General features: G+C 41.4%; 1 protein-coding gene across 2 annotated transcripts in view; it reads left to right on the top strand.

Moving 5' to 3' along the window:
• Positions 1 to 12,212, top strand: part of JMJD1C (jumonji domain containing 1C) — a 110,529-nt gene that overhangs the window by 47,166 nt on the left and 51,151 nt on the right. Inside the window, exons 1-2 of one of the 2 annotated variants that reach the window (XM_026851744.1) lie at positions 3,133 to 3,153; positions 3,591 to 3,704. The gene's annotated coding sequence lies outside the window, so the exon portion shown is untranslated. Of the gene's footprint in view, positions 1 to 3,132; positions 3,154 to 3,590; positions 3,705 to 12,212 lie in introns of those variants that run through there. The other variant, XM_026851745.1, reaches the window with a different exon arrangement.

Genomic DNA, 12,212 nt, shown 5'->3' with positions numbered 1-12,212 from the left:
GGCAGCTGCGAGCTGCGCTGTAACCCGAGCGGCTGCTGCAGTGAGCTGCGGGGTGTCGGGGCCTGGCAGCGCCCAGCCTGCCGCAGCCACCGGCGGCCCTGGCCAGAGCTCCACGGTGGGGGCGGCTTAACCACGGCTCCAGCTGCTTAATTGCATTAGGCGGAGAGAAAAAAAACGCGCTGTGTGCTCGCTCGGTGCTTGCTTCCTCCTCGGGAAAGCGAGGCCTGTTGGTTGCCATGGGGGTTTAGAAATGAGAAATAAATAGATGAGTTGTGTTACTGGGCGTTAGAGAAAGCAGTCCGTGAGTAATCCGCTGTGTTCGCGAGTATTTAGTGAATGCTGTCGAATAGTTTTGAGATTGTTTGCTGTAAAGTGATGGTACTGAATGTTTTCTAAAAATTTAGATTGCCAGAAGGTCCGTACTCAGCTTTTCTTCTCGGTCTCAGAGCTGGGCCAGACGTCTCCCGTGGGCAGGTTATTTCTTGCATGAGCTGTGGTAAAATCATGGAGAGGTTATGGGGCAGGGAGGGAGTAAGAAATATGGTTTATTCAGTATCGGGGACCTTGGTAGCGAAGTAGCCAAAGTGTGTGTTCATAGAGCTCCCGTTGGCCAAGCAGGGAAATTTGGTGGAAAGAAAAGTGGGATTTTTTTTTTCAAGCAGCAGTTTAAAAGAGTGCTGACGTCAGATGTCACTTAAAATTGAGTGCTGGAGTCCTTTGCTTAATTGTGGTCTTTGGGGAGTTGGGTTAATGTAGATAGTAAATGGAAGCTTTATGCGAGTTTAAAAAGGAGATTTTTGTTTAAAGAGGTTCAATTTTTCCTGGTTTCAGGCAGCATGCTTGATTTTCCCTAGAGTTGTCCTCCACTTTGAGAATGGAAAGAGGGAGCGTCTTCCTCTGAAAGCCTGCAAGGAGCTTGTTGGACCTTCTTGTATCTATTTTCATGTCATTACATGCCTCACATGCTTGCCTCTAGTAGCTGACTCTTGCCTGTTCTGCTCTTAGTCTGTTTTTCTTTGTGCATATGCAATGTGTGGTGTGAAGTTCAGTCATGTCTTCCATCTTAAGATTTTTCAAATCCCTAACCTATCCCAGTTTGGATATCTCCTTGGTGGCCTGCCTATCTCCTGAAGCTGATGGAGTCTGGACTTTGCTTTCCCAAGAAGGCCTCCTTTTATTAAAGGGTGGGGTTTTGTTGTTGTTTGATATGTTTTCTAATAGTGTCTGAAAAATCTCAAATCGTGTGCAGCTGAGCAGCCATCCGCATATGAGGAGGTGTGTGGCATGGTGTAGTTTTGCTTTATTTACATATTTTTCCTCAGTGCTTGTGGGATAGCCTGCATCCTCCACATGCATATTTTGGGGGCGTTGGCCTGTCTAGAGGCTTAGATCTATGAAAGCAAGTGAGAAGGCATTACGTTTCTCTTCTCAGAATAATCACGCTCACAGATCTATATTTGGAACTAGTTCTTTTAATACCAGCAGTAAGATAAACTGGTGGCTCACACGTACCTTGATCTGTAGTGTTGTCTGAATCCCAAATGATAACTGCAAGCCACATTCCACAGTCTGTCATTTCGGCTAATGATGTGGTATGTCCTGTTGTTTGTAGTCGGAAACGTGTTTCTTGACCTGAATAATAGCACAGAAAGTTAGAAGGGAGCCAGCGTGGAAAAAGTGCAGCAGTGTATGGGAAGATGCAGGGGTGAATTAAGAACTGAAAGACTGCAGCGTTGACTTTTCTAAAGAAAAGTTCATCCACTTGTGAGTTTATACACTCAACGCTTTGCTATTCCATGATGTGAACTCCACCCTCTCTTAACTCGAACCATTAGCAGTGCCAGATCCATTATAGAAGAGTGATGCAAGAGCAAAGGCCCTTTCTTAACTATTAGAGGTTAAATAATTATTTACTATTCAGACTCCATAATTAGCATATTATCGTATTCTCCTGCCCCCCCCAGCCCTTTCATCTAGTTACCCTGTTGTTGAGATGGCTGACTGGCTGATAGGGGCGTTTTTTCACTTGCTTGTGTGAGAAAGGGTAACAGCTGTAGTGAAACCTTAAATAAAATGGAAACAAGAATGCAGTGTGTTAAATCTGAGCATTTGTAGAGTTGGATATATTTATTAGCAAGTATTATGTATCTCCAATGAAGTATTCTCTCATTCCTCTAGTGAGTGCCAAAGCTGCAGCTCCAGAGAGGCTTGGGTTATATTTAGCCTAATCGCAAGGCAACACCTTTGTAAAGTAGGTAATGAAGTCTGATAAAACCTTGAGTGCGTCTCTGAGGAGCTGCCTGCAGACTGGCTGAGGGCGGGTCACTGACTCTGCTGCTGCCCTGCTTAGGTGGCTTTTGTCAAGTTACAGGACTGCTCTGTGCCTCCTTGTGCCTCCGTTTCCCCCTCTCAACAGGCTGCACTGATCCTGCCCTCCCCTTGTCAGGACGTGGTGTCTGTTGCTGTGGGGTGTTGCATGTGAGCTAGTGATGTTCTGTTGCAGTAGCAGCATCTCACAGAGGTGCTGGTGTAGCGTTCACACAACGCTTCATGTGCTTTGACCTACCCTTGTTTCTCCTCTTTGTCTTTCTCCTGTGTTTTAAATTTAGACTTAGTCTCAGAGGGCTTTTTTCTTTTCCTGTTTTCCCTCTTTTTTTTTTTTTTTTTTTTTTTTGTCCTGTACTTTCCTCTATTTTTTTTTCTGTCCCTCTATGTTTTTTTCCCCTTGTATCCTGCATGTTCTTGCTGCAGGTCGTTTCTTTTGTTCACCCTTGCCTTCCTCCTGCTGTTCCAGTCTGTCTTCAGAGCGGCATTTTCCCTCCCCTCCATCCGCTGGGATTTCCTTTTCACCTGACTCATCCCCTCCTGTACATCCCTGCTCAGTCACGCTCTCCTCGCGCTTCTGTTCCAGGAAACCCAGCCAGGAGGGAAGGGGACTGCCTGCTTGTCCCCTCCTGGGGAGACCCACCGAAGTCACGACTCCCCCCCCGCTGGCCCGCTGCCAAAGCCCCGGGACCGGGCGCTGTCGCCTCCGAGGCCGCTGCGCCGGAGCAGCCGGTTGCTGCAGGGAGGAGCGGCTGCGGGGGTGGCGGCAGCAGAGTCGGAACGGTTGCAGAGCCGGGCAGGGAAATGAGATGCTTGACTCGAGGCAAGGTGAACGATTTCAGAACAGGAAGGGGGGGAGCGTTTTCTCGTCTGCAGTCTGTTTCCACTTCAGCGTCCTTAGTGCAATTACCACTGCGCTAGCTAGTCCTGCAGGCAGGAGGGGAGGATCTGCGTGCTAAGCTGTATGTTGAAGACATAATCGTGCTCCTGTACTTTGAGCTTCTGTGGTAAACCCTCTTGCTCAAGCACAATGAGGGAAAGGAAAAACGTATGGTGTAGTTCCCTCCTCGAGCTGCTTTTCCACCAGCGGCACAAAGGAAAAACGACAAAACACAAAATCCTCGTTTCTTATATAATTAGTAATTGTTATTCTGTTTTAACTTGTTTAGATGGAAGAACTGCATCACTGTTTATACAGTCCTGGGGGTTTGATGTGCTGAGCTTTTTTAATTGGTTCATTTTCTTTTTCTTTTTTTTTCCAATAGACATTCAAGCCCTTGGTTGGAAAAAGTGTATACAATTCAATTACTGCAGTAGAATTCCTTGTGGACAAACAGCTGGATTTTATAACTGAAGATAGTGCCTTTCAGCCCTATCAGGTAAGAAATTTGCTTAATGTGTAAGTACTGTCTGTTCAGCTTGGTTAAAATCTATGTGTTGATTATTCTTGAGTGCATTTGACAGTCAAGTTCTGTGTCACAGGAAAAATTTCCTATTGATTACTGGCAGATATTGTTGCTCATTTTGTGAAAGATCATATTGAATACTGTACCTGAATCTAGTGAATCTGATCGTGTCAAGGAGCACTGTGCAACTAATATTATTGAACCATCTTTAAGTAAATTACCTGACCCTTTTAAAGGTTAATCAGTACCATTAATTGTAGAGCAGATGAAAGCTGGTATCCATCTTTCTGAAGCTGGGCTTTCATTTCTAGGTCTTTGCACTGTGACAGTGATATCCAACTTAATGTTTTTTTGAGAATGAATAGCAGAAAATGTTAATGTTTTTACAAGAAGAAACAATTTCTATTGCTGTTATTTGTAAGCCTGCTAAAATTTCCAGTATCCTTGATTTTAATGCTGCCTTCATTAATTAGAAACACATTAATAGATTAAATCTGTGTGTATTTAAAGAACAAGAGAAGCAATGATACCCCCCCTCCCCCTTCAGAAGGTCTAAAAAATCTCTTCTGTGTCAGATAGAAAAACATTTGATACTTCAATTTGAGCTGAACTGATTGCAATTAGAATAGCCATAAATTCTTTCTTATGGCTGGGATGGTACACTGCGGTAATACAGAAATAGTACTTTGAGACTTGGAATAACAGATGGCCCTGAATAAATGCTATGTAATTTTGTCCTGACACCCCTTCTTCCCTCCTGCTTCACCAAGATGTTTTTTTTCCCAATACCAAATATAGAGCTAGAAAAAGAGAAGTGACTGAGAGAATCCTGGGGAAGGGAGAGGGAGGTTCAGTTTGTGGAAGGGCTGGTGCTTGTGTGTGGCTGTGGTGGGGAAGCTAAACGAGTTCAACGCTTCCCGTCAGGGTGAGGTTGCATGTTATGACTCGAGCTGCTCCAACAGCTTGGCTCTGCTGCAAAGGACAGTTCCCACCACCAGCCCCTGCGCTAGTGCCTTCAGCCTTCTAAACCAGCATAACCTCGATTTTCAAAAAATGGGAAGGGGGGTGGGAGGGGGAAGCCTGTGATGTTAGTGAGCTGAGCTGGATTAGCCCACGGTGCAGCCAGTGCTGTGGCTTCCTCTAGGGAGGGGGTCAGGATGACGCAACGCAGAGTGGGATATCCTCCTTTGGCAGCAGTGACCTCTTAAATCAGCTGAGCTGTGAAGTGTAAATTCACCCTCAGAGTCCAGCCGCAATCTTCGAGATTCATTTTACAAAGCAAATACTTGTGCTAGCATCTGTCCTTTGCCTGAAATCTATCAAGATCATGTCTCTGATAGCGTTCATTCCGGTAACAGTAATCAATCTCCTTTTGGCAGTGGATCATTTCTTACAAGATGAGCTGAGCAAAACAGATTGAATATACGAGAAGGACTGCCTTTTCTACAACAATCCTATTCCCAGGCCTGGCTGGCAGTAACATAGCAATGCTATATGCATTTTAGGTCCTTCATTTCAAGGAGTATTTACTGATACGGTGCATTAGACACAGAAGCACCTTAATTTGGGAAGGTGCGTACAAATTTAAGGTCATCCCTTTTGAAAATGTCATTTTGAATGATACCTTGGTAGATAATACTGTAATTAACAGCATTATCAACTTCAGTTTTAAAAGAGGTGCTGACCAAAAACCGGTACAAAGCAGTAGCTTCTGAAAAATAGTTCCAGATACAAGCTTGGTCTCCCTAACTCTTGTCCTCCATTTTGACACATAGAGGGCAACTCTGTGTGAGAGGTCAGGCGGTTTCCACTTCTCATGGAGCCAACAGCTACCTATTAAAGCCTGAGATGGAGGCTACTGATCTGTATCAGTCATGAGTAGTTTGGTGACAAGAGATAGCTAAACGGGCTGTTTATTTTAACATTACAAGAAGGTTGCTGATGGAGGTTCCTTTTAAGTACTAAGGCATCCAGAATTTGCTTTTTAACTGGATATTGCTCGGATATGGAATGTAGAAACATAAAATAATGTTGAGCTCACTGATGAATAGTGCAAAGATTTCTTTACTTGAACGATTATAAGAAATTTTAGAAATTAATTTCATAGGCATGTCTCTTTGCAGGGCTAGCAATGTCTCATTGCCAAGTTTTACAAGTTAATTGTACAGATAAGAGCTTTACTGAATGATAACGTCTTTTAATAGAACTGAAACTATTTTTTTAAAATACCCTAACTGAATTATGTACCAGCAGTGTGTTAGAAGTAATAACTTGATCATTATGGCAGTATTTTCTCTTGAAAGATACCTGAAGTGCGAGGATTGTCTTTACTCAGTTGTTTTGCTTGGAAATCACATTCCTAGCTTGCAGTCACTCAAGATAGTTACACCTTTTTTCTAGACTTGTACTTTTTTTTTTTTTTTTTTTTTTTTTTTAGTACTTGTACCTTTTCTCTGGAAGGCCTTCCTTTTCTTTGCCGTGAAAAGAGGTCCTAGATAAATCTTTGTTAAACTTCCTGTGAAAGTCTGCTTTTCTGTAAAGAAGAAAAAATGGCTTTTTTGCTCCCTTGTTTTGTCTGGAATACTGTTAACCTGCTCTGAGCAGAAGACAGAACTGAGGAACCATTCTTTGCAAAGATGAGTTAACTTGAGTCTTTCTAAATGTGTTTAGTTTTTAGTTTAAGCTCTCATGGCTGCACATTTTCAATATGAGGTCCTTAGAGACCATGGTGATCTAAACACTTTTTTATTGCATTTTGCTGTTAGTGCCTCAAATTCCAGTACCTTTCTGCCAAAACAAACAAAGTTTGAATCTTTGTGGGAAGAGTCCATTTCACTTCAGATACAATACTTAACTACTGAGTAATTTTTCCCATCGTTGGGTATACTCAGTAATACTAGTAATGGGCAGCAGACGAGCATTTGGTATGAATTCTGCTCAGATCAGTTCTGATCAAAAAACACAGTGCTGTTTAACATAACTATTGGGCTAAAGGGCTTCATGAATAAGGTGGTCTGTCCAGTTTAAAGGTGACAACTGCTCAAGGCAAAGAAAACAGCACACTTGGCATCCTTTTAGTCTTGGCAGGAAAAACAAAGTTTGAGTAGGCAAAGAACTAAATTACTGTCGTTACCAGAAGTGGTTCTTCCAGAACAAGAGTAAAGAGACTTTGGCAGGACTCAGTGGGGAATTGTGAACCATGGATTCCTATGCCATGTCTGCTTTTTTGCATAAATAAACATGTTTCAATTGTTAAAGAGATTCAACAACCTTTGTAAGAGCTAGATGAATATTCTTATTGAAAGAAGAGTATGCAGCTGCACTATACTACCGTTTTTCCATTTTTTCACATCTTCACAAGGTTTTCTATAGCAAGTATTACATTTGTCAGTGAATTTGTTCTTTACAGCTAAATGTGTGATGTGATTTCTTTTTATTTTCCCTTATGTGTGTACTGCTTTGAATCCTGCCTTTCTCCATAAAAATTCCTTGGATTCTGTATGTGAGGTACCTTAAACACCAACCTGCCACTTGTTTCCGGTGGCTTTTCTCTCCGTTGCTTCATAGGGGATACAAACGGTATTATTCTGTATGTGGAACTTGTGTGTGACTGAGAGTGACTCATTAATCTGGGATGGTCAGACCATTTAGTCATGTAGTTCTTTTTATGGTGGTGACAAGGGGATCTTGAGGAGAAAGCAGATATGAATGCTTGCCATGGTACTTTGCTTAGCAATGAAATTTAAATTTTGTTCCTTTGCAGGAAGTGATAGGCATAAAATTTACAACATGACTTTTCTATGTCAAACTAGTATCTGTAGGAAATGTAATCTTGAAATGGGATGCGCAAGTCAAGTCCTTAAAATTTTTCTACTTTGTATTCATGATATATCCTGTATATTTTGTGATTAAGTAAAAATGGACAAATGTAGTGGGTTTTATAGTGGTTCTTGCTGTAGATTGAAAGTGAATAGACTTTCAGATACATTTGTTATTAAAATATTTTAAGCAAAACTACAGTAAGCCTACACGAATACAAATGTGACCTAAATCAAATAATTAGAGCTGAAATGGTTTTCTGTAATAATAAGTTACTTGTACTATTCTGTGACAACTGTGTCTATTCATTATGATACACATAGTAAGTTAGGCAGCAGCAAAACTGATAATGCCTTAATTTGTTTAAGCATTGTGGTTTACTTGAAAGACTATAGATGGGGATGTGAAGCATTAAATCTCAGCATATGGTACATGTGACCTCATCAGTGTGGTGTTTTTGTCTGGGTGGTGTTTGGCACTACCCGTCACGGCCACTGTTGGGCTGAAGTGTGTGGTTCTGCTGTTACTGGCCAAAGCAGCTGGAGTCAACTGCATTATACTTTGGATAAGCAAATAAAGAATCATCAAAGAGTGGTTTGTCATGTTTTTTCCATAATAAAATAAACATATGGAAAGATGCAGAAAGGCTCTGCTTTGCCCAAGCAGTCAGTGGGCTTCATCTGTGTGTCAGGCAGAGCAGGGTACATGATAGATTATATACACACATATTTCGTGTGTGTGTGATAATAATTTTTCCAAAGCATTTGTGAGCACAGGATATGTGATATTTCCAAAGTATTTGTGAGCACACAGTACTGGAACAAAATTAAGTTTCTTCATAATCATTAAACTTCTGTAAAAAGGGTATTTCACCACTCAAGGAAGTGGAAGGGTGTGCACAGAGTCTTCAAAAAGTCCTGCATATTGGGGGTGAAAAAACCCCCAACCAATCCTGCTAAGAATGAATCAAGAGCACACCTCAGTTCTTCTCTACGGTGCAATCTATCTTCACATTCTGTCAGAATGACCTTTTTTTAATTTTTTTTTTTTTTTGAGGAGGAGGCTGGTTGCCTTAGTATTTCAAAATGGTAAGATCTGCCTGTCTACCTCTGTGCTGAAGGTTGCAGATGTAAAGATAGGGCACTGAGAAATCCCCTGTGGGAGGTGTTACGTGCACAGTGATAGACGTCTGGTACTTTGCTCTTTTTCTAAATGTGCATTGCATGTCTGAGAGCTGACAGGTCAAATGTCTAACACACCTTAAAGATTGTTGAAGTAATAACAAACTTCCTCACTAATGAAATAGGTACCTCAGGTTCAGGATCTAATACTTCTCTAACCTTACTTGATCTATTAGAAATTCAAGTTCTATATGCCATGAAATAAGGCTTGAGAAAAGGGCATTGTGCATCACTGATGCTTTCTGTTTATTATGAGCAGACATTGGGTATTTCAGGCCTGGATGCTTTTGGGTTTTGTGACTTGCATGCTCATAAGAGCGAGCCCGTCATGTAGTAGTAACGTGTGCACATAAAAATTCTTGAAACGGGGATAAAATAATATTTTTCTGTCTGTATTTTAAGCACACCATAATCATACATGCATTCATCTTTCAGACCTCTCTTACTTTAAACTTCAGGGATAGAAATAGCTGCTGTAGCTGAAAATTGCTTTTCCCATAAACTTGTACCTCCACTGAGCAGGCGGGCAGGAGCTTTTGGGTTGGTCCCACCCTTTGAGGTTGACAGAAGCAGCCCGGGAACTCCTGCTGCCGGCCAGCTGGCAGCCGTGGCAGTCATGTGCTCCCCTCCCACTTTCGTTTCCTCTGCTGGTGGCAGGGACGCACACAATTTGCTGCATCTTTAACTCTTCTCAGCATTGTGTTGGAGAGACCTCTCTCTTCTTTCCCATGTCTCTGGTGTCTGGACCACCCATAAGCAGTCCAGCTGGCTTCTCTGGCAGCATTGTAAAGAGTGATGTTCTAAACAGCTTGTTACCGATACAGCTATGTTTAAGGGTACGTTTCCAACGTGAGGAGAGGCAGAAGGCTGCGTCCAGCTAGAAGTGGGTCAGATGACTCATACCAGTCCTCACTCCCAGTTACACGTGTGGGACAGAGGAATTTCGTTGGAGCACTTGCAAAGAGAGGGAGGAGGGACAGAGGGGGATGCACATGGTCTCTCCTAAACCTGTATTTGTGCCTCCCGTAGGACTTCATCTGTCTTTATTCTCAAAATAGATGGAATAAAATTGTACCTTTCTGTTTTACCTTGATTTCTTAAGAAATAAGAACTTTAGTCGCTTTGTCTCTCAGCAAGATTTGGTGCAGGAGTGGAGTTCTTCCAGATCTGACAAGCCCTCGGGAATTCAGCAGCGTGGAGGGGAGGCCATCAGTCAGCAGGCGGTGGTGGAGCTGCCAGGCAGTAGGAGGGAGTTCAGGTGGAACTGCTGAAGGCTGTGGGAAGGTACACAAGGAGGAAGGGAAGAGAGTTGTCAGGTCCCTGGGATAAGCTGAGGTTGCTACAGTGGAGGTAGTTCTCAGATCCATAGGAAAAGAGGTTTATTTTCACTGTTGTAGAGAAACTTGTTTTACTCTTCCTACAGTTTTTCAAAAATCATGGTTGGTTAAATAGTTTGACTTGATTAATCCTATTCATTGAAATAAATAATTTAAAAGTTAGGAATTCAAAACAGAACAGATGGAACAAAACTTGTTTCTTTGAAGGTGAAGATCAAATCCTTTCACTGAAGTATCTTAATACTTCTCAAAAGCAGTCTTGGGATTACTGAATTTACAAATCCCTCCAGTGTTTCTGGGTAAGGAACTTCCTCTGTTTGATCATACATGATTACTTTTTTCACCAGTAAAAGCCCATGGAAAATACCACTCAGTAGTAAGAGAAGGGGGCCTTATCCTTGATTCTGTGTCCCTACAGTCTCCAATCTTCACATTTTATTTATTAAAAATGAAAGTTTAAAGTAGTTTTCTCATGTGATATTCTTGACCAACACTTATTTTCGCAATCCAGACGCAAAGTCAGCTCCTTGAGAGGTCTGTTTCACTTTATAACCAGATGGTGCTTTGCCACTATGTTCTTGTTTCCCCAAATAGCTGCTCGATATTGGGATTGGGAATCCTTAGTGCTTTGGGGAACTCTGCAGCATGAATGAGGGTAAAATCCCGCAGTCATTTAATGGGAGTGCTTACCCAGGGAGGGAAGAGAGTAGGCATTCTTGCATTTCAGATAGGGGGGAAACTGAGTTTTGTTGAAATGTGTTCTTAGCAGTATTAAGCTTTAGCTTGATGTAGTAAACCACAGTAGCTCGTTTGATGAAGTGCTCATGGTTTTGTTTGCTTTTGTTCCTTCCTCTGATGCAGCATTTCTTTGTTCAGGGGTGCTACTCTTGAACATTTTCTTACAAAATATATTTTTGAAATTAGACCTAATGGGTGTACTGATTTGTAGTCTAGGGTTAGTGCTTCACTAGAGCTGCTCCACAGCCTTCAGCAAGCTGCAGTTAGTAAAGGTTGAGAGCTGTAATAGTTCCAGGTGTGTCTGGAATTCCTTTTTCAGGCCAGACATCTGGGGGGAAACTCGAGTATTTTATACAAACTTGAAAGTTTTTTTATTAAACCCAAGTATGAATCTTGCTATTTTCTTAGACATTGGAATAACTTTACCATAATAAAATAAAAAGTGCAGTATTTGTTTTGATGTAGAGGATATACAGTGCATTTCCTGATGGAACTTACTTTTTAAAACAATATATTACATAATTAAATATAGTTCTGAAGGTTTTTTTACTACCATTGTTTGTAAATATGGATCCCCCCTTTCAATCTAGCAAACATTTCCTGTCTTTTGAATGGGATTAAAAGTAACTATTCCTGTTTTTTCCCTGCATCCCCTTCTTGTGTACGTCTGCCAGCATTACTGGGAGCAGTATTTTAGTATGCTTTTGCTGAGCAAGTGATTGTGAAGCAGCAGTTTCTGTGCATCTCGCAAATTATTCTGTATTTTATGATTTTAGTAGTGAGTTTTAAGCACAGGATTTAGAAATTGTATTTCAACCACAGAGACTGGGGTTTTTACCCAGTGTTTTCTTCCCTTTTGTGATACTTTGACCACTCCAAGCTACTTTGGTGTACAATAGATAAAATCAGGTTAAAGCACGTTTCAGGATGCATAAGACTAGGTGGCTAAATGATGGTTCTTGATAGGTTTTGGTTTGTGATTTGTTCTCCCCGCCCATAGTGTAGTTCAGTCTTGAATTATGTTTTTAATAGGCATTTTTTGGTTCTGCGTGCTAGCAGATTTATCAACGGAAAAATATTGTGAAATAGATGAGCACTGTATCAATTTTAAACACTGAATGACTTTCCTAAATTTACCCCAAGGAGCTTATTGCAGCAACAAATTAAATGTCCCTGTTTTCTGATTAGCAGTTTAATCTTTCCTCTTTGCAAGACCATTATTCATCTGTTCTATAAAAGGCACAGCTACTGCTTTCTCCAGAGTTACAGAGAGTGTAGCATTAATCCAAATATGATATACATCCCAGCTGGTCAGACCTCTGTTATTTATAGGGAAAATTCCTAAAATGGCTCCAGCAGGTCAGAACAGAGCTCTTAGCAGAGGAGAAAAAAAAAAAAAAAAAAGA

This window comes from Athene cunicularia (assembly GCF_003259725.1).
Source record: "Athene cunicularia isolate RWA chromosome 6 unlocalized genomic scaffold, athCun1 chr6_part2, whole genome shotgun sequence".
Taxonomy (NCBI): domain Eukaryota; kingdom Metazoa; phylum Chordata; class Aves; order Strigiformes; family Strigidae; genus Athene; species Athene cunicularia.
This window is presented reverse-complemented; position numbering and strand designations above follow the sequence as displayed.